Consider the following 21,287-nt stretch of genomic DNA (forward strand, 5'->3'; position numbering starts at 1 on the left):
TTTTTTTTTCATGGATGGGATCCTCTGCTGGCACAGAGACTCACTGAAGTAAAACAGTATTCTACATGAGCAGGACACCCTGTAGGGTCAGGACCTTGGATTACAAACACTTTGGGCAGAGGCTATGTGGTTAATCAATAAAAATATCTGTAGCATTTTCTTGGTCCATGAAAACTAAAGAGAAAATGTATTGCTATTTTCAACAATTACTATGCTAGTATATATGCTGAGAGCTAGCATAGGCAAAGTTCTGTTCTGGTGTAAGTTGACGTAACTCCACTGATTTTAGTTGAGCTCAACTTGCCCACACCAGGGCTAAATTTATTCCATATAGAGTTTGAAGAAATTTTATTTTTGTATAAAATAGTCTTATATGCGTTTCCCCGTCCCAACCCCTAGAACTCACTGTGGGAAATCTAACTGCTTTCCATGTTTCTTTTGTACGTACAATGTGCAGTTGTATAGTGCAGGTTTAGTCAAGGGAGTGCATTGTTCTTTCTTTAAGCTTTCCTTACATAATAAAGCAGTTTCCTAGTTCCCAAAAGAGCCAGCGCTGTAACTGCACGACTACCAACTAAACCCAGAGAAGATTGGAACAAACAATTATTTGATAGAATTATTTCAAAACCCAGAGGGTGTTTGGATAATAACAAAAATTTATCATGGCAGAAATAATAAAAACACAGTTCTTATTGCAGGAATGTTAATTAACTCAATAAATTTAGAACTGGCATTGTGATATACTCATTTAAAACAGTACATTTAGTTCTTTTTATGCAAATCAGCAGATGTTTTGCCTGAATATGGACATCAGACCCATAGTGTCTCTTCCTCTTCTTCTCTAAGGCCTTGACTCAGTAAAGCATTAACACCTGTATTTAACTCTGAGTACATATGTAGCCCCATTAAGTGAAGTCTGGATTCATCAATATACTTAAATATGCTAGTAATATTAGGCACATGACTACTCATGCTTAAAGGTATGCAAATACTTACAGACCTTGCTTAACTGTGGCCTTTACTGAGTGGACCTAAAGTTAAAGTTAAACACAGACCTGAGGACTTTCCTGAATTAATTGGGTCTAAGTGGAGTGTTTTTATTGGCCCTGATTGTAGAGAGCACTTAAGCATGTGTTTAGGAACATACTTAAATTCCACTGACTTCAATCCAATTTAATCATATGATTAAAGTTAAGCATGGGCTTAAATGCTCTTCTGATTAGGGGTGCTTTCCTGAATTGGAGCTTCTAGGATCAGGGTTTCACTCTAGGAAAAAATATTGTATTAACCCAAAGATCTCTGCCAGTTTTCCCTCCCACATCTTACTACTCACTTCCCCTCCAAACACAAAATTCTCTGCCCTTCCCCTTCCCCCAGAAAGTAGGAAGGAGAGAGAGGATGAGATGAAATAAAGGTGCTCTTGCACCTAGTTTTCTCAGTTTTACAGCATCCCAGGATTAGGATCATTATTATACATGCCACAATTACTTCCCATATCTATCCTCTCTTGAGCTGGGCCCAAAACATAAACTTTAGGATATGTGACCAGTTATCTGTGTTTCTAAGGAGAAAATAAAATTATCTACAGATGTAGACAGATTATCTTTTTTTTTCTCTTTTGACTTGGTTATAGATTTGACTGCAGCTATATAATCACAAACATCCTTCCCCTGCCCCCTCCCCAAAATCCAGAGCTGGTAGAGGCTTCATTCTTAATATTGTTTGTATGCTTGGGATACCGGTTACAACAGGGACATTACTTAGTCTCTGATGAACAAGGAGTTAACTTTTCAACTCCTCTGCCATTTTTTCTTGCACAGGTGTTCTAGGAAAGACTAAATATTGGCTGCTTGGGGGCTAGAGGGGAGGCTGCTAATGAGAGTCATGGCTAAACATCCAAGATCATAGAAGGAAGCTGAACTCCAGCCTGGTGAGCTCTATTACTCTTTTCCTTATATTAACTTGTTTTGTTTGCATTATTCCTTGCTGGGTGTATCCCTTGCTGTATTTCTGCTGAGTATTTCTGTATTTCACTTTCTTATGGCTTCCCTAGGCCTGCTAGAGGGCAAGAATGTTTCTTGAGGTTTTTTTTGTTTTTTTAAAAGGTGATTCAAGAGAAGGTTTCATAATATTTCAGGTGAATTTGAGTCCCCCACCCCCTACAGACTGAGCAGTTTCTAAGGGTTGTTTGTTTTTGAAGTATTTAATTTTGTAATTGGAAAATTATAAAGTCAAACAAGAAGAAAAAATCAGATGTGACAGTATCTATACGTTTTAGTCCAGTTCTAGTTATCTCAGTATTGAGCTGAAGCTTTGTGAAAAATGTTGGTCAGTCTTGGACTTGGGAATGCTTATGCCATTGAGAGACTTAAACATCTTGGTTTGATGAGACACTCAACATGAGACACTGAAGAGAAACAAAAATGACAGACTACAGTTTTCTTAAAAACAGGTGTTCAGTTGAAAGCATCAGTGCTCCAGATAATATTGAAAAAGATTCTGAGCTGAAAATGAAGACTAATTGTATCTCATCATATCTTAAATATAGTGATGTTATACAGTACACAGAAGCAGCATTGTCCATAGGACCACCTTCCTTGGTGATCCCTACTAGGTCTTTATCAGTGCAGCCTTGTTCTCCTATATGCATTTAGTTCCCTGCTTGCCTTTCATGGGGAGGTAGCTGGCTCTTCAAAATTTGACAGAAACTAGCTGTTGTAATCTTAACCTGGGCATTTTGTACCTGGTTTTATTTCTCACTCATCTAGCTGGTAAACACTTGTAACTCCTGTCCTAGCTTTTCCTTTATTTTTCACACAGTGGGAAGATGGGAGAACTTCTTATTTTTACTGACTTAAAATGGGAATAAGAAAATAGAGACTTAGCTCTGTTTAACCTGGTTGTCAAAATGGATGCCATTTTAGCCAGCATCAGATATTAAACTGGGTACTCCAGACCCAAAGTGTAAGTCTCTACAGCTTGAGTTAAACTGCCAGGCTCTGTAGCTGTGGATTGTACACACAGGAGGACATAGCACACATTGACCCAGTGGTTGGATTACTTCCTCTGGACTGAATAAGATCATCCTGAACATTCTGAGGCATGTATCAGAGGGTAGCCGTGTTAGTCTGGATCTGTAAAAGCAGCAAAGAATCCTGTGGCACCTTATAGACTAACAGAGGTTTTGGAGCATGAGCTTTCGTGGGTGAATACCCACTTCCTCAGATGCATCTGAGGAAGTGGGTATTCACCCACGAAAGCTCATGCTCCAAAACCTCTGTTAGTCTATAAGGTGCCACAGGATTCTTTGCTGCTCATTCTGAGGCATGTAACAGTTCAAATCTTGGACAATCACCTAATTATATGATGTCAACCAAGATGACAGCTAAGAGACTGAACCAAGTAACTCCAGAGATAAATGCATGAGTCTTAACAGCTTGGATTTAGGAGCCAGGCTCCATAATTGTGAGCTATTAAAAAGACTCACATCCTCTTTGGATTGGGCTGGAGCAGAGAGGCCTAATATATAATGTCCAGTATGTTACACTTGCATTCTAAAAGATGGTAAAGCTCCTCAGCAGCCCTTGCCTCATTAAGTGAACAAATAAATGTGTGCACTCTTATGGTGGTGTGATCTACAGCTGATTTAGACAATCTGAAAAAAGTGTAAATATCAAACACTTTTGTTCCATTAGCTCCTTAAAATCGGCAAATTGTCCATTTTTAAAAATTGTTAGCAGAATTTGTTTATAGCATAGGTGTGGTTTAACTTCTATATTTGGAGGTCAGGGGGAGGGGGATGACAGCTCCAGTCAGGCCAACAGGGCTTCAGATGAGGAGGCAAATTTTACACCTGCCTGAGGCTTGCAATCTGGGGGGACAGTTTCATTTTCAAAATCAGTAACTTATGAAAATGCTCTTTATTTTGAACTGATCAATCAAAATTGCCAGTGCAAGCAAGCACTCTCCCATCCCACCAAACACAAAGATGAGAATGATCAAATACAACTAGTCAACAAGGCTACGTTTTTCATCTATCATTTCCAGGGAAACTTTCAGAAACCTGATGTTTCCAGAAAATATCGTATTTTGTGGGGGGAAATGTGGTGTTGAATAATGGCTTTTTTTAATTAAAAGTCTCTGTTCAAAAAATTTCAACCACCAGTGGTGGGACCCAGAGCACAGAACCAGGGTGACAGGTGGTGATAATACTTCTTCATATTCCATTTATGATACATGTATAATGCATGTTTGGTCTACTCACATTTGCCATTATGGGCATCTGTTTTCCACACATGGAAAGTTATATAGTTTGCCCAAAGCCATAAAAGGAATGTCAGAACCAGGATTAGATCTCAAGAATTCATGTTTCTCTGTCCTGTGCTCAATCAGTAGACTTCACTTCAATTAGTACAATGCTACTTTACCTTTAAGAAGGTGGGCCAGCATCCTGTTTTTCATTACTATTAAAGGAAATTATTTGAGAAATCATCATATATACTAAACATGATGATTGGAAAATCCATCCTTTCCGTTTTTCATACATTTAGTTTGATTAGTATAACTTAGAGTAAAAAATCCTCTTATTTATGACTCTTGAGATTTAAGTTCATAAAGTTAAGTAAATTCAGAACTACGTAGATATTAGATAAAATGGGGATGATAACATATGTGCATATTTACAGAAGTAACTTGTTTGCAAATTGCTTTACAGTTGGTACTAATTAAAATCACTCAAAATAATTATAGGAGCAGATTAAATCAGATGTTTAGTCTAATACTGTGGAGCAGCTGAATTAATTATAGGAGACGCTTTCTCTTATTTCCTAGGTGGAAGACATGACCATTGCTGAATTTGTATTTGACTTTAAATTTGAATTTAACTGCTTTATTGTAATTTTAATTTCATTTCAAGTAGCATATATTCTGTTTTCATTTGTTAGGTTAATCTTATCTTTATCATGGCCTCAAAATTTTTTTTCTAAGTCTGTATTATTATCAGCCTGACATAAAATCCTCTAGCAACCATTGAAGAGAAGAGAAAAATATTCAGCATCTAATACTGGTAACAAAAAATAACTTTCAATGCAAAATTAAGATTATCCTTGATGTACACATGTAGGAAACTCATGATGCAAAGACACCTTTAAGACTGTGTATGAACTGGATGATTTGAAGATTTAAGTTTATATTACTGCAAAATGACTTAGGGTGCAACTAGTTTTCCTGTCTTGTTCCTGTATGTTTCAAGGATGTTCAACAATGAGTGACCAAGGGCCAGCTTTTTAAAGGTATTTAGGCACCTAAAGATGCAGATAGGTGCCTAGTGAGATTTTTATGAATCAAGCTGCCACTTTAGACACCTAAATCCAAAACTGAGATTCTCACTGATTAGTTGCCAACTAATCCGGCAGGTGCTGAAATTCCCTAGGCATCTAAGTTTCTGGTGGTGGGCACGATGAAAGCCACTTCAAGCCTACGGCCCAGTTCATGCTTAAGCCCCGCTGTGATCCTCAAACCAGGCATTCCCCACTTATCTCATCTCATCTGGACAGCATTCTTAGAGCACATATACCAAATAAGGCTCTGCACAAAATGGTGGTGCTGTTAAACCCATTATACATTATTGCACAGGGGTTAAAGCACACACTCAGAATATTGGAGAGCTGGATTTGAATCCCACTCCATTTGAGAAGCGTAAGATCTTGAACTCAGGTCTTCCTCTTCCCAGCTAAGTGTTCTAGTCACCAGCTATATAAAGTATTCTAGGATGGGTCATTCTCAATCTCTCATGTTGAAGCTGTTCCACTTTGTGTAAAATACTTAAATAATAAGTGGAGAAGGGACTTGAACATGAGTCTCCTACATCCCAGGTAAGTATTTAAACCACTAAACTGTAGATTATGTAAGTGTTTTATACAAAGTGGAACAGTTTCAACAAAAGAGATGTAGGTATAGCCTAAAAATACCTCTTTAGCCCACTGTTTGACACTCACAAATGAAATGAGGAGACCTGATTTCAAGTCCCTGCCCCTCTCACATACAGTACGGATGTGAATGTAGGTGTCTGTCAGCCTGAATGAGTGTTCTAATCATGAGACTATAGGATAAAAGGTGGAATGGCACCACCATCACTGCTCTTTGTGAGAAAGGCCTGAACTGTCTTAGGGACCTAAGTGTAGGAGAAGGTTCACAGCTATGTATCCCAAGAAGCTTTCATAGTGGTGCATAGACCACACTTCTCTCACTAGCATTTCCTATCAGCTGAATTTTGTGAATTATGTTCTTAGGCATCAAATAATCCCCAAGCATTGTATAGGGAGCCTGGGTGCCTAACTCAGGCCTATGGGTTCCACTAGGCAACAGGGAATCTAAAGTTAGGCATTGAACCTTTAAGTCCCCTTTGTAGATCTAGTCTTAAAGTGCCTAACTCCTATTGAAATCAATGGGACTTAGGCACTTTTGAAAATCCCACTAAGCACATCTATCTGCATCTTTAGGTCTGAAATACCTTTAAAAATCTGTTTCTAAAGCTATACATTTTTGCTGTCACCTACTTTCTTGGGGCAGAGGCTGATATCCTGGGCCCACTGAAGTCAATAAGAGTGTGCAATAATTAATCAAACTGGTTTACTAAGGCTTATAATTAGTATAAGACCTAAGAACAATTTCCATGACAATGGTAGAAACAATTGGATATCAGTCCCTCGGGCGGTCTGCCCAAGCCTACATTTGTCAAGTTTCAGACACTAGGCAATACTCATTTACTTGGTTGTTCATTTACATGATAGATTTTGTCTTGTATCACTAATACTTGGTCTGTGTTGATAGTAGTTATTTTGGTGGTGGTGTTTGTACCACAATATTAGCTATACTATCTATTTGTGACATTATTGATGGGACTTAGTGTCATTTACTCCTAATGACCAGATGCCCCTGTCTCAAAACAAGCATCACAATAATTCTAGTGCTTTTCCCCAATACATGTGTGGCTGTATTATTTTATTTGCAATGCCCAAAAATGTACTGTGAGCTTTAGAGTAAATGGAAAGTGCATTGAAGAGTTTAGACTATAATTTCAAATGTGATGCAAGAAATGAAAATAACAACCAAATTGGGATGATGGGGTGAGGAAGAATCGATTAACATGGGCTAGCCTCTGAGACGTCACGTATGTATTTTCAAGGTTCCATTAAAGTTATTGTAACAAACCTCCTGGCTTATTATTAAGCATTGTTACAGTCTGTCCAGCTGGTAGAGGATTCCATAATTCCTAAATGATAAGAGCTGGAAGTACCACCTGAGGTAGAAGGGGACCAGGCTCAGGAGGGCAATAGTCTGTGGGACAGTAGGAACAGCAGGCCAAAAGCTACCACTGGAGAGCTGGCCGCAAGGGCAAGGCACAGCTGCAGGAGAGCTGGCACTCAGCATATCAGCTGCAGTAGAAGTGCAGTGGGCTGTAGATAAGCAGAATGTACATCACTTATACACTGCACATAACTGCTCCTACTGGCTAGTTTAGGAACTCTTACTTTGATCTATTGCTGTAACCATTAAAAGTAATTATGCCAAAGGAATTTGCACCGTTTTATGTTCTGCAAGCCCTAGTAAAGGAATACTCAAAATCTGTGAGTGTCTGCAGGGGGGAGAGAGATCTCAGTGGTTTGAGCATTGGTCTGCCAAACCCAGGGTTGTGAATTCAATCCTTAAGGGGCCACTTAGGGATCTGAGGCAAAAAAATCAGTACTTGGTCCTGCTAGTGAAGGCAGGGGGCTGGACTCAATGACCTTTTGGGGTCCCTTCCAGGTCTATGAGATAGGTATAGCTCCATATATTAAAAACTACAGCTATAGCCTGATGAGCCAAGTGCCTAGAGTGGTTCCTTTCAAGCCTGTGGCATATAGAGCACTCTATCCAATATTCATCCCTTCTGATGAATCGCAACACTCAGTGGCACCTTGCAACTCGGGTTGCATGATATTGTTTACTGAAGTAGGCTTAGTCCCATTCCTCACAATGCTTAGAATAGAGCAGATAGTGGTATGGACTGGATTGTCGTGGTTTGTTGAGCTATTACATTTCCTGATGGCTGCCTTTGCCTGCTTTAGCTTCTATGCTTTTTTTAACTGGGAGGGGGGAGGGCGTGTGCAAGGTGGAGGGGTTAGATTAGGTTACTAACCCTTATAATTTGGAAAATAATCTTTAGAAATGTGAACTGAAGGTAAAGTCAATGCAGTGATGTCTGCCTGAAGATTCAGGCAGCATGACACAATAGCTCTGACAGGTACAAACTGCCACTTTCTAGCCCAATGATTATAAACATGCTGATTAAAATAAGCAAGGAAGAACGCAATCCAATAAGCAGCATATGAAGAGTAGGAGAGAGAGATACAATTAAAATATGTTCATTACTACATTTTATTAATTTTTAAATATTCTAATTTAATATCTGCTAGCTGTGACTGCTCCAAACATAGCCAGCAATTATGGTAGCCATGAGCATTTTTCATTTAGAGAGGAATTCTATGTAGTGTCGGGAGGGGATATATCTTGGGCTGTAAGTGTAGCTTGAAAGAATACCTCCACTTCTCTCTTCTTCTCACTACACCCACACACCCCAAATCTGGCCCAAGGTCTTGATCTTTACCTGTGAAACCTGCATTTAAAAAAATCAAACTCTAGTTACTGTATGTAATCTATTGTACTGCAAGTGAATGTACAAAACTTGATTTATTCTCAGTGGGATTTATATACGCTTATTCAACTTTCTAGTGTGTGGTATTTACAAAGGACTCAATCCTGTATGCAGTTGACAGCCCTCAACTTCCTGTTATCATCAGTAGTGCTATTCTGGTAGCAACCAAAAGTTTCAATCAGGACCAAGGCACTGTTGTGCAAGAGAATCTTTTCAGCATGCAGAATCAGGCCCAAAGTTGCTTTGGTGTTTTTTATTTTTTTTTATTTACATACTTAACTACTAGAATTGTTTTGACAATAGAAAAACTTTTCATATTTGTGTAACTCACAGAAGGAAAAAAGAATTCTATGCAGAGAATGACAGTACAATTCCCCAGTGATTCAGAAAGCTGAGTGAGTGATAACAGAAACCTCTGTCCTGCAGTGCATACACTCGTTATTCAAGCGGGAGTTCAATCTAAGATTAGCGAGGGTTTTGCCCAAATAAAGATTGCAATGTCATTCATGAATAGTAGGATGAAACAAATCAATGACTCAGGCCACCAGGATAAGTAAAAATATCTGTTTTAACCCTGGGGCGGGAGGAGAGATTATTCACTCTAAAGATGTAGACTCAACTTTATCAACAGCTTTGTGTTTTATGATCTACATCATTGGGTGTTTTCTGTGGAATGTTGTGGGGAGATGGAATGGAATACTGTGGGAAAGAAGACTTAAATCATTGGCTAGTGCCTTGATGTTAAAGGCTACATTCAGAGTTAGTGTAAATGGTGATACAATTCACCATGTTGGTGGGGCAGAGGTGTAAAATGTCTGCATGGAATTAACAGCTGTCATAAATTAATGGAGCCAGAATCATGCTAGGTATGGTAAAAGCGTGGAGTAGAAGGTAACAAGAGGGCATGATATAAATAAAAAGGGGCAGATCAAGGGTGGAACAGAGAGGGTAATTCTGTGCTGATGAACCAATGTTTAAAGGGTACTATAAAATTTTCCCCAGGCTGATTTTAATACAAGCAGAGATTGTACCAAATACTTAGAAAATAGCATACAGTTATTATATCTGACATGCCTAACACCATATTACACAGTGAGTTTGAGAATTAAAATACCTAACCCCCACTGTGTAAGGCAGAGTCAGTGGCATAAACCTCGAAGCCTCTGCCAAGCAAATCAGTGGAGACCTCTAAATATTGATCTGCACCAAGAAATAAGAGCTGAATGGCTGATGTCAGAAAAATAGTGCAAAAGAGTTGTGTACTCAGATATGTCCATTGTGCTAGATCCACATAGGTTGTACATTTCACACAACTTACTAAAAAGAATACTTTGAACATGTATAGCAACTGTCAACTGAGAATCCCAGTTGATCAATTTAACTTCCTTGTCCCTGTAAAGAAAATGTTCTACAGGATGTCAAACAGAAGATTTAGGTATTCTGGGCTTCTGTAGGACTTGCTGCTCTGCTAATCTCTAGGATGAGCACCGTGGCACTATTAATTCTGCCCCTTACTGTTTGTATCTCAGTTGTTTCATGAGAAGGCATGTAGATGCCATGGTAAAATCAACATCAACAGTCTAGTGGCACTGAGTTAATAAACTGTGAGACCTTCAACCTCAGCAGAAATTGTGGAAGATGCCTGAGCTGAAGTAACAAAAACTGATCTTATGTCAAGCATGACACCTTAATAACTGGTCTTTATTTATCAGATCATAGAATCATAGAATATCAGGGTTGGAAGAGACCTCAGGAAGTCATCTAGTCCAACCCCCTGTTCAAAGCAGGGCCAATCCCTAGACAGACTTTTGCCCCAGATCTCTAAATGTTCCCCTTAAGGACTGAACTCACTATGCTGGGCTTAGCAGGCCAATGCAAAATGATACTCAGGTAACTTGAAGCTCTGATTGCAACATATTTAGTTATGCCTCCCTTAGATCATTATCACTACAAAACACTTAGGAGGGTTCAGAAATGGATTCCCCATTCACTTCACCTTGCTAATGTTAAACTGAAATGCAAAACAATAGTGTAGCAAAATTCACTAGAAGAATTTATTTTTCTTTTAATCAGCTCAGTCTGGCTCCTCCATTAATGTCAGCATGAGCATTACAGTTGCTAAAGTCACATGGACTATGATGCTCCACTAATACTGCAGGTCAAACCCAAATTCATAATTTTACAGTTTGATTCCAGTTTGTTGATCATTGTTATGTCTTACAGCTGAGGTTGTATTTCTGTCTAAATCATTCTCCAGGCTTATTTTCAGTATCTGATTTTTATTCCAAACATAAAAAAATACTGTTATCCTACCACCCTTCCAATCAAATATCAGTATCAAATTATGATTACACCAAGTCAACAAGTATCACACAGAAAAATAGTTTCGAACTCTCTCTTCCTTTTTTTGACTCCGTTCTGAATCATTGCCACTGCTGGTTTGGGATGCTGTTTCTTGATGAGACTTAACTCAAGGTTCTGATCAATTGTTATTAGAAATTCAATTCTATGTTTAGTTCAAATAAAGCTGTTTACCTTGGTGTTTTGGCTAAATTCCAGTTTTGGTGATTATTCTGCCAACTAAAATTTCTGTTCCAAGTGGATATTGTAATAAACTGTGGTGGACTGTTATGAAGGTGTTTGGGCCTTCAGCACACTTGCTAGTATCAGACTACAGTCTACAATGTTGCAAGACTGACAAATGGAGCAGTCGTGTCAATAATGTGAATCAAGACTACCGGAAGACATTGGCTATATCTAGTTCTCTCTTTTAATGCCAGTTTGTAATCAATAGCAGTCATTGGTATGAGTGAATTCTTAAGGCCTGTTTTTTATTCAAACCCTGGAAATTGAACTACTTTGTCACTTATCTGGTAAATCACATCTGCATGACTCAAGGAAGTGATGTAATAGAACTATAACTCTTAATTTAAATTAAAACTGTTACTATAGTTGCCTTCTCATGGTAATTTTTATTTAGGTTTTTAAGTAGCCACCAAATTCTGTCCTCCTTTCTAGCCTACATACCATGAGCCTTTTGTGGGAGGGCAAGATGTGGTCTCTGGAGCTGATACCAAGGGTGGGCCAAAGGGCCATTCAAAGAAGTGGTGCCAAGAGCCTTCCTTCTATGTCTTCTCCTAGATCTCATATGTCCTAATCGCTGACCTGCACCTTCACACCCCCATTGATCTCACCAGTTACATAGGTGTAACTGAGGACAGATTTTCTCATTTTAATGCCCTTCATCTCTGAATCTCAAAGCATTTTACAAATATGAAGGAAAAAAATCACTGTGAAGTCTAACATGTGGGAATTATTTTGTTCATAATTGAAATAATAATACCTAGGTCTTACATAGTGCTGTTCTTCAGTAGATCTCAAATTCTTTACAAAGGAGGAAAAAATTATCCCCATTTTACAGACAGGGAAACTGAGGTAGTGAAGCAGCTTGCCCGTGTGACTAATGAGCTGTTCAGCTCTGCTCAGCAACCATAAAAAAGAATTTAGTTCAGAAGGTGAAGAAAAACAATAATCAACTGAAACAAAAATTTAGCTTGGCAGTGAGCAAAGTTGGAATTTGATCAGGACACTGGTTAACAGAGATTAGAGTAAACTGAAGGTGAAGGCAGAATGTGACCCTGCAACTACCATTGCTAATATCTTTTTTTAGAGAAAAATGAATTTGTAATGGTTTGAGCATATTAATTACTGCATCTGTCATGCCATCTCAATTCAGTGTGTTGTACTGCTCCGAACTGTAAAGATAAGTAAGCAGATCTGTGTCATTATCTGTCACAACACCAGCTTACTTTATGTACCATACCAAGGGTTAAAAGAACTATATTGTGTGTGTTCAAATTGCAACACTCTCCTAGAGACAGCTGAATGATAAATTGCAGAGGTTCAGATGCTCAGCTAGAATAAATAAACACTGAAGTCCAAGAAACTATGCTGATTTACTCCAGCTGAAAAATCTGGCCAGAATATGAAACTCATAGCATCAACTATCTGTTCTGAGAATACGTGTTTTACATACACAACTGAGGCACATGTTTTTAGAAAATTTAGCCTTCTGACCCAGTTCTCCTGAATTATTCCGCAACACTAACACCTGTTCTAGCACATTTTAACCTATACATTTGTAAGTTTTCAACATGGCACAGTGTGTTATGCAGTTTCAATACCCTGAGTAGTTTTCTTAAGTACCAAACCAATATTTATGGAGAAATAAAGATATAAGTGCTGAGGAAACCTATACTTAAGCCCACAGTTGTGTAATGCAAAGTGACTGTCTTAGTACAAAGTTTGACATAGCACAGTGCATTTAAATTTCACGTACGTACTGTGAACATGAAGGAAAAACCAAGCAGTTTTCTCAAGCAGTTGCCTAAAGTAGCTTTGAGAGAAACATAGCACTTCAAGGGTTTTGTAAGCACCTAATGCCAAAACAAAACAAACACTTGAGTTCTCCTCTTGAGACTATTTCAAGTGTAAAATCCTCCTCTTGGTTCTGTGGTTTAACAGTATGACAGAACTTTATATGCTCAGTCATGCTATTTATTTATTGCGATTTGCCTAAAGACTGCCTCTTGTGCTGATAATAGTTCAAGCTTCTATGAAAAGTGGCATCTTGAATATGCTGCTGGAGAAGGCTGGCTGCATAAGGTAGTAGCTATGCCAGAAAATACTTTCATTCCTCACCTGGATGACTGTCTCAGACCTTTTCTCCTCCCCTCACTCCAATGAGTCTCAATCTCCCCTCTCAAATGCCGATTAACCAGCTCCCTCCCAGTGACAAGCCAAAACACACTGCAACCGAACTAGCCATTGGGATACCTCATCCTTAATGACAAGATCCCTAGATCCATTTGCAGTTTCACTAGTTTGCCTCAATATCAAATAGCTTGACACTCTTCCACTAAATGCCAAACCTGCTCTCCCTCCACAGAGTGAAGCAATTCCACAGAGCTGTTCAGTCACATTCATTCAGCCAGGCACAATGAGAGAACTGGATGCCATCTTTGAAATACAAATGGAAAGTGAGGGACAGTTGCAGGCAGTGGCTGCTAAAAGGCTATTTTCAGCAAGCTCCTATGCAGAGAGCAGGTAGGAGCAGAGGGTTGGCCATATGGTGAAGGAGGCAGCTTTATGATGGTTCCAAGAGGTCACCAGGAAGCATTTTAGGAATATAGATCTCCCCATGGTGGTTGAGTTAATGCTACTAGGTGTAACGTGCCTCTGTAATTCTTACTGGTATTGTAGGAGTGGGCAAATACTATAATACAAATGTTTGTGTGTTTTTAAAAAAGATGCTGTACTATGGAATGAAATGTAAAATCATTATGCTGAGAGTACCATCTGCCATGACAGATACTTGAACTGTATCTCCCTTCCTCCCCTTCATTTGATCATTCTCCATTATTTTAGTGCTATTAAACATTGATTTCTATCAATTTTCAAAAGGGTTTTTTTTTTCATGGTCTGGATTTTTCTCAAAATAGCAGAACTTCAATCAGAACTCAAACGTCTCTGGTTTCTCCATAGACTAATGTAGAGATGCTACACTTATTAATGTATAGAGTGGTATTATTTAAAATGCTAGTTGTATTCCTTTCCTCTGGGGAAAGCATAGTTGACTGAAAGCAGATTCTTGGATTGATATTAACTATGTGCAACTCCCTGACACTTGGATATTCTCCAGTAAATCCTCCCATTCATTTTCCTCTGAAATAGAGAGATTAAGGTTGAGTTGGCTTTTTTTCAGGTTGTTTTAGGCTTATACTGTTTTAGTTCTCAAATCAATTTCATTGTCCTTTTTAAGTGCAGTTGCCTTTTAGCTTTATTCTTTTATTCTGTGATGGTTAGAACAAATATTCTACTGCAAGGATAGCTTTAGTGTAGAAATCTAATCTTTTGAAAGCTTCCATCCTGAGTTTTTTATTCCCCTGCAGTTATAGATCCCATCATCCTGTGAGATTTTTCAAACAGCTCTTTCTTTAAAAGTTTTTATATAATTAGCATAGTATGCCCCAAACTATCAGTCAAGTCAGTTAAGATAAAATGTTAGTGAGAGTCTACAGTAAGCCACAAATCACCCCTACTTTCAATGTAGGGGGAACCTGGTTTGCTGTGCTTTGTGATAATGGGTAAATGACATAGTAGTGTTTGTCATCAACAATATGGACAGTGTAGTTTGTATTAAATTTTAAAATCTCCATTCCCTTCCACCACTCATCACATGGTACCAAACACCAAAAAAGGTAACCATAACAAAAGCCCAGACTGTGAAATCCTGAGTGCCTCAACTAGGTGTACGTCTATACCTAAGACCCCAAGCTGTAGGATCACATGGTAACATATCAGTGTGGGACCCATGGTGATTAAGATAGGAGAGACTTACAAAAATGCCTGATCCTAAAAATTAAATGCAGATATAGAGGGTTTCTTTTTTAAAAAATGTTTTCTCCACAATAAGATTCTGCCTTTCTATGCTAGAATCAAACCTGATTGCCTATTGTAGTTCCAAGTGCAACTTTCGTCTATTTCATTCAATCAATAACATTTACCATCTACAAGTTGCACTAAGTGGTTGTAGAATTAACTTATCTATTTGATAGTGATGCACTAGCTAATGTGGTTCAAGTGAAATAAATCAGTATAACAAAACAAGTACAGGGTGAAAACTCAGGAATCTTATCTCAATTCGAAGCAGATTACTTTCCACTTGGAAGAAAGCTTTACCCCTCAGAGTGAGCATGCCAGTAGTGTGAACTTCATCTCCATTGAATGACTGAAAACAGCATATTTTTATGGTTGGCTGTTTATAAAGATGTGTTCTTGTAGAAAAGGGAATGTGAAGGTGTCAGAAGAATGGCAATATGTGCAAATAAAGATGAGCCCACAACTTAGAACTGGATCTGGAAACTCTGGATTTTTAGGATTTAGGGTTTCATAGAGTGTATAGAGGTAAACAAATGTCAGAAATTGAACTCTGATCTCAAGCTCCCTATCCTCTATGTTTCTGAGCTTTTCTTCACAGAGGCTTGATTCAGGCCCATCTCTACATGCAAAGTTTTTTTTGGCAGTATTGCTCCATCTTTGTGTAACATTCCATCAAAAAGTCTATGTTAAGAAGACAGTAAGATTGCACTTTTAAGAATTCAGGAAATGCAACTTTAACGCTCCCTCTTCCTTATCTCAGGGTATGTTACATAACTCTTAATATGATAAACTATAATCTCAAATATTATACACTATTAAAAACATTATGTGCCAGTTAAACTAAGGGAATATTAATGTGATAGACTTCAGGCCCAATTCTGTTCTCATTTTCCCAGTTTCACGCTAAAATGACTCCACTCAAGTTAATCATGATTTATGCTGGTGCAAAATCATAATCAAGTCATTTAAGGCTGTATAGGTTCCTCTGAGCCAAATGAAACTCTGTTATATTAACTGAAGCATCCTTATGATTTATGCATTTATTTGCATTAAGATTCTGTTGTCTCTAAAGTAGCCAGCCAGTGGAAGATTTTTTTTCCCCTTTCCACTCATGTTGAGATCTCAAAAATGTGTTTAGTTTTTTAAGATTTTTTTTTAAAGCTGTAAAAAAAATAAATAATCTGAATGAAAATGAAACCCCAAACTTTAAGGAGACTTAGACAAAAGGATGAAATGCCTTCCTTAGTGAAAAAGACTAGGGATAGGTGTAGGCTGTAGGCAAACCAGATATTTGTATTCATTTTTTTTAGTCCAACCAACTTTCTTATTTATTCATAACACCATATTTATAAAAATAACATCAAATCCCTAAAAGTAACCAAGTAAAAAGGCAATAGTACAGTGTGATGTTTTAATTACTGTTAAAATAATCTGAGGATACAGGGAATGGCAAAATCCATTGGCTACATTAAAGATGAGCCTGGGGTTGTAAGCCACAGATGTGTGCAGTCCAGTAAAAAGTGATCATGATCAGAAAAAATTAAAATGAGGCACTTCCTACTCACCCAAATATAGCAGCTGTTTATGACAAAAGTTTTATTTTACTGTTTCAGACATGAAATTGATCTGTGAAAATCAGTGGCAGGTTAATTTCCACTAGCATACTTGACAACACTTATGTTTGAAGCTTTGAGACCCTTGTAAAACTTTTTTTTTTTTTTTTGAAGCATCCTGTGGGCATGATATACCCCATGGGCTTCCCAGCAACCTGTATCACCAGCTGGAGGGTGTCAGTTTGTGGGTGTACAGTGCTGGGTTAAGTGTGTATCCCACAAAGCAGCCACAACTCCTGGACCTCCAGGGCCAACTCACAGTCTTCCACTACTGAGAGCAGCTCCAACACAACGGCAGACAGTTCTCATCTGGGCCCGGCCACATGTAGTTTTCATGGTACTTCTGTGTGCAATGGTGAATATATACAGCTTGCAAAGCATGCAACTGCAAAGTGGAAGTGAACTTTGCAAACTGATCCGTCCCTTAAAATGTGCCCTCACAATTTTGCAAAAATCTAAATCTGTAGATCCCAAGTACCACATAAAATGAACTGGCCAAAAAAAAGTTTTGTTTCCTGGTCCTGCAAGTGTACTTCCTTCCGTGCCCTCTCATGTTCTTTGTAAATTACTCAGAACACATTAGTTCAATGCATTTACCATCTTCATGTGTATCTGGTTTACTAATTCATTCTACAGAGTGTTCTACATTCTACAGTGTCCTTTAGTTGCTCAAATTCATGTCCACTCTGGGCCCTGGTAGGTTTTCTTTCCCTCATTCAGGAACCCCCTAATCCCCAACCCCCTTCGTGGGGCTGGGCTTGTACTTTAACAGACCGTCTCTCAAAACAGGAGGCTCAGTTCTCCTCTTTGGAGCTGAGTTGTAATTTAGCCAACTGGCGGTCCTTTGCCACCATCTCCCTTAACTGAACCCTTTCCCCCAGTGAGTCCTCAGGCTTGGAGGATCCAGCAGGTAGCCGCCTCCTGCTGGTGTCTGCCCTGCTATGACAAAGGAAGCAGCATATATGCTAGTCTCCTGGCCCCATCTCCTCCCCAGTTGTCTGGGTGAGAGAGGATCCTTGCCCCACCATCTCTGTAAGGCTCCTGGCCCCAGTGCCCAGAAAGAAACAATGATGGGATTTGCTTCCAAACACCACTTATTCCCAGGACTGCTTCCTCTCTGTCAATATCTCCTAGGTCCTTGTCAATACCTCAGACCTTTCAAAATCTTAAAGGCCACATTACCTGATGGGGATGAACTGACCCCTAGGCACTATTACCCCATCACAATTGCATTCAACTTTATGAAAACATCATCAGTTTCTTCTGCCTGTTTTTTATATGTGCTGCTCATGCATGCCATTACGTATTTGAAAGTAGGAGACAGCAGGCCTGCTCTCATGAGGTGCTGACTGTAGAACTAGTTGGAAATTTTTGGATGAAACTTTGTTTCACTGGCAAATGCCAATTAAGTAGAACAAAATGTTCTCCTGAAAAGGCATACTTTGCCTCTCTCCCCCTCTTCCTCCCTCGCAGCTCCTGGGAACCCATGGGAAAGTACTAGAGTGCTCTTTCTCCCCTCATATCTTTCCCCCCGGCTGGAAAGATGGAGAGGCAAAACATTCTGCTTCCCCACTTTGCAATAAGGAGCTTGCCACCTGGAGTCGGATCTCTCAGGGCCATTAGGTTCCATGGCAGGGAGCCTGCTAGCCCCACAAGCCTCAACTGGAGCCAGATCCCTGGGGACTGGTAGGCTGTGTGCTCTGTGGCAAGGAGCTTGCCAATCCCCCTGTCCCAAGTCCCAGCTTGAAGAGAAGCGATGAAATGGACAAGAATGTCAATTTGGCTTCAAGAACACATTCTTAAGTTTCTGAAATGAAATTTTGGAGGTTCTTCAATTTGCTGGAATATTGCTGTGAACTTGGTTTTGTTCTGAACTGGAGCAAAAGCAAATTTAAAATAACAACCCTGAAACATCTGAGAAACTGAAATCCTCAAGTTTCATCCAGCTATAGTACTGAGCACCTCCTGGGGCACTTCAGTGGGAAGTAAGGGTGCTTTGGATCTTGCAGGAACTAGCTCAGAGTTAGTACACAGGAGCTCCTGCATCACCTAAGGAGGCTGTAAGAGGAGAGTCACTCCTTTATAATGACCCTGCCAGCAGGTAGGGGATCTTGGGGGACAACTACTGCACTGGTGGGGTGCAAAATAAACTTTATTAAGAAAATGCAAAAACAGGGTAAATTCAATAGTGAGGGGTATGGGGTTTGTTAAGGTAGACAATTGGGGAGGGGGTTCTTTTAGTAAATAGTATAGGGGGTTTCAATAGTGGGGTACAATACAGTGGGGTAAAATACAGTTGGTAACCAATTAACACTGAAGTATAAATGTAACAGGTAGCTAACAATTTCTATGTAAAGGGTGTGTCACAGCAGCATATAACCAACTAACAGTTATGGGTAAAATGTGTTAAACAACCACCAACTCTAGGTAAAAATGTGTCACAGTGGTGTAAATGTAAAATGTGAGGTGTGTCAGAGAGAAAAAGGGTAACCAATGGGGTTTTATGCTAGACTTCAGTAGTACAATTGAGGTTTGGCAGCAGTAGGAGCGGAGTGAACACGTGGGGGAAGGGATTAAAAGAGAGAGAGAAAGGCAGTGGTAGAGGAATGAGGTTGGGGGAAGAGGAGCACGTGGTGGAGCAGAGACCAAAGGCAGAGGCTCTGCAGAGGGAGATTTAAACTCAGGGAGACAGAGAGCAAACAGGCTGCAAGTTTAAACAGCAGAGAGACTGCAACGAGTGACTGGGGAGCTCGCGGGGAGACACAGGCAAGCTTGGGGGGGGGGGTTAGGGCAGCAGGAAGACAGACTTAACCACAATTATACAGAACACAGCAAAATCTTATTTATGATCTAACTTAACCAAGACTACACAAATTAGCAAGTAACAGAACACAATGCAACAATTCTTTTTTAAACCTAACTTACAGAGCACAATACAAACAATTCTTTAAACCTAACTTAACCACAGCTATGCAAAATGAAATTACAACTTATCTAGACTAAGAACCTGATTCTAATAGGTGCACCTTACACTATGCCAATTCTTTGATCGGGAGGGAGAGCAGTTCCAGAGGGCAGAGTGGCGTGTGCCCAGGGTACAGCCCCTGAGGGGGGGAGGGTGGCTGCAGCAGTGGTGCGGCTGCAAGCCGGCAGCCCAGGATACAATCCAGGAAGGCAAAGCTTAGCAGAGGCACAGGCTTATTTTTAGCAGCAAAGGCGCTGCAGAGCAAGAAACAGATTATAGATACAGACCAAGGAGTTAGCTTGGGTCTGTCTGCTGGGGAAACAAGGCCAGCAGCTAGGACAGGGGGAGTCTGCAAGAGGGAGTTCTGACCAATCCCCAGGACAGCAGCAAGCACAGAGGCAGGAACAGCAGTAGCATCGGAGGATGGAGAGAGGACTCGATTCGCTTACAATAATCAGGAGATCTCCAGGCACAAATTCGTTGTTTGTGGGAAGGCAGTTTAAAAACGGGGGACACTCAAAAACAAACGAGAGCGGGAAGAGGGCCCCCCCAAGACCCTTAGCTGATCAGACCAGGTGGCAAAGCAAGGACCTTCTCCGAGGTCTGATCAGAAAATGTCCGGCTTTAAAGGCAAACTCAGGCAGTTTCCCACCAGTACTTTTGATTTGGGTCCTCTTGATACAGGGGAGGGGAGAAGGCAGGGAAAGGCTGCAGGTAAGCATAGACATGCCTGGGCATGTTCTGAGCCACAGGTATGACTCATATGCTTAATTAGTTGGCCACTTCAGGTCTTGCATTTCTGGGCAGCACCCCCCACACCGAGCCCGGATCTGAACAAAGGAGCCAAACAAAGAAGCAAGAAGCCCCCTTCCTAGGCAGAGCAATGGCTCCAGTTAGTCTGTTCAAGCCATTCCTATGAATAGGGCTGTGACTTTAGTTAGCACAATGGCCGGGAGGGGCGGCCACACAGGACAAACAGAAAGGAGAGGGGAAAAAGGAATGCAGCAGGGGGACAGCTGTAACAGACATATGATTTCTTTGTTTAAAAAATTAGTGTGGCCACTTTCTATTTGCATGTTGTATTTTTACTTAGGCACAGCTGGGCACCTAAAGGATGGTATTTCGGCACTTTACCTTCCTTTTTGGGGGGGTTGTTAGACTTTTACATTGTGCTTATCTAAGCTCTCTTAGGGTTCTATATTGCCACCCATCACCATAGTATCTAAGCACCTTCCAAATGAAATCAATGGCCAGAGCAAATCCAGCGCTGAACACCTAGTGCCAGATGCTGAATGCCCTCAGTTCCCATTAGTTTAAATGGAAATTAAGGGCACTTAGCACTTTGCAGGATCAAATATTTATTTTTTATCAAGAGTTACATATCCATATGATCAGTGTTGCATAATAATATGTATATAGAAGAAAACCATACACTAGCTATGCTTCCCTTAAGACCCATTATCAAGCATTCTTCTCTACTATAGAGAACTAGTGGGAAGAACAAAAAGGATTTTAAAAGATTACTGTAAATTAAATTTGCTCTAACCTTTAAAATATAGTACCAGATAATTTA

The sequence above is a fragment of the Gopherus flavomarginatus genome, chromosome 3 (genome assembly GCF_025201925.1).
Source record: "Gopherus flavomarginatus isolate rGopFla2 chromosome 3, rGopFla2.mat.asm, whole genome shotgun sequence".
NCBI lineage: Eukaryota > Metazoa > Chordata > Testudines > Testudinidae > Gopherus > Gopherus flavomarginatus.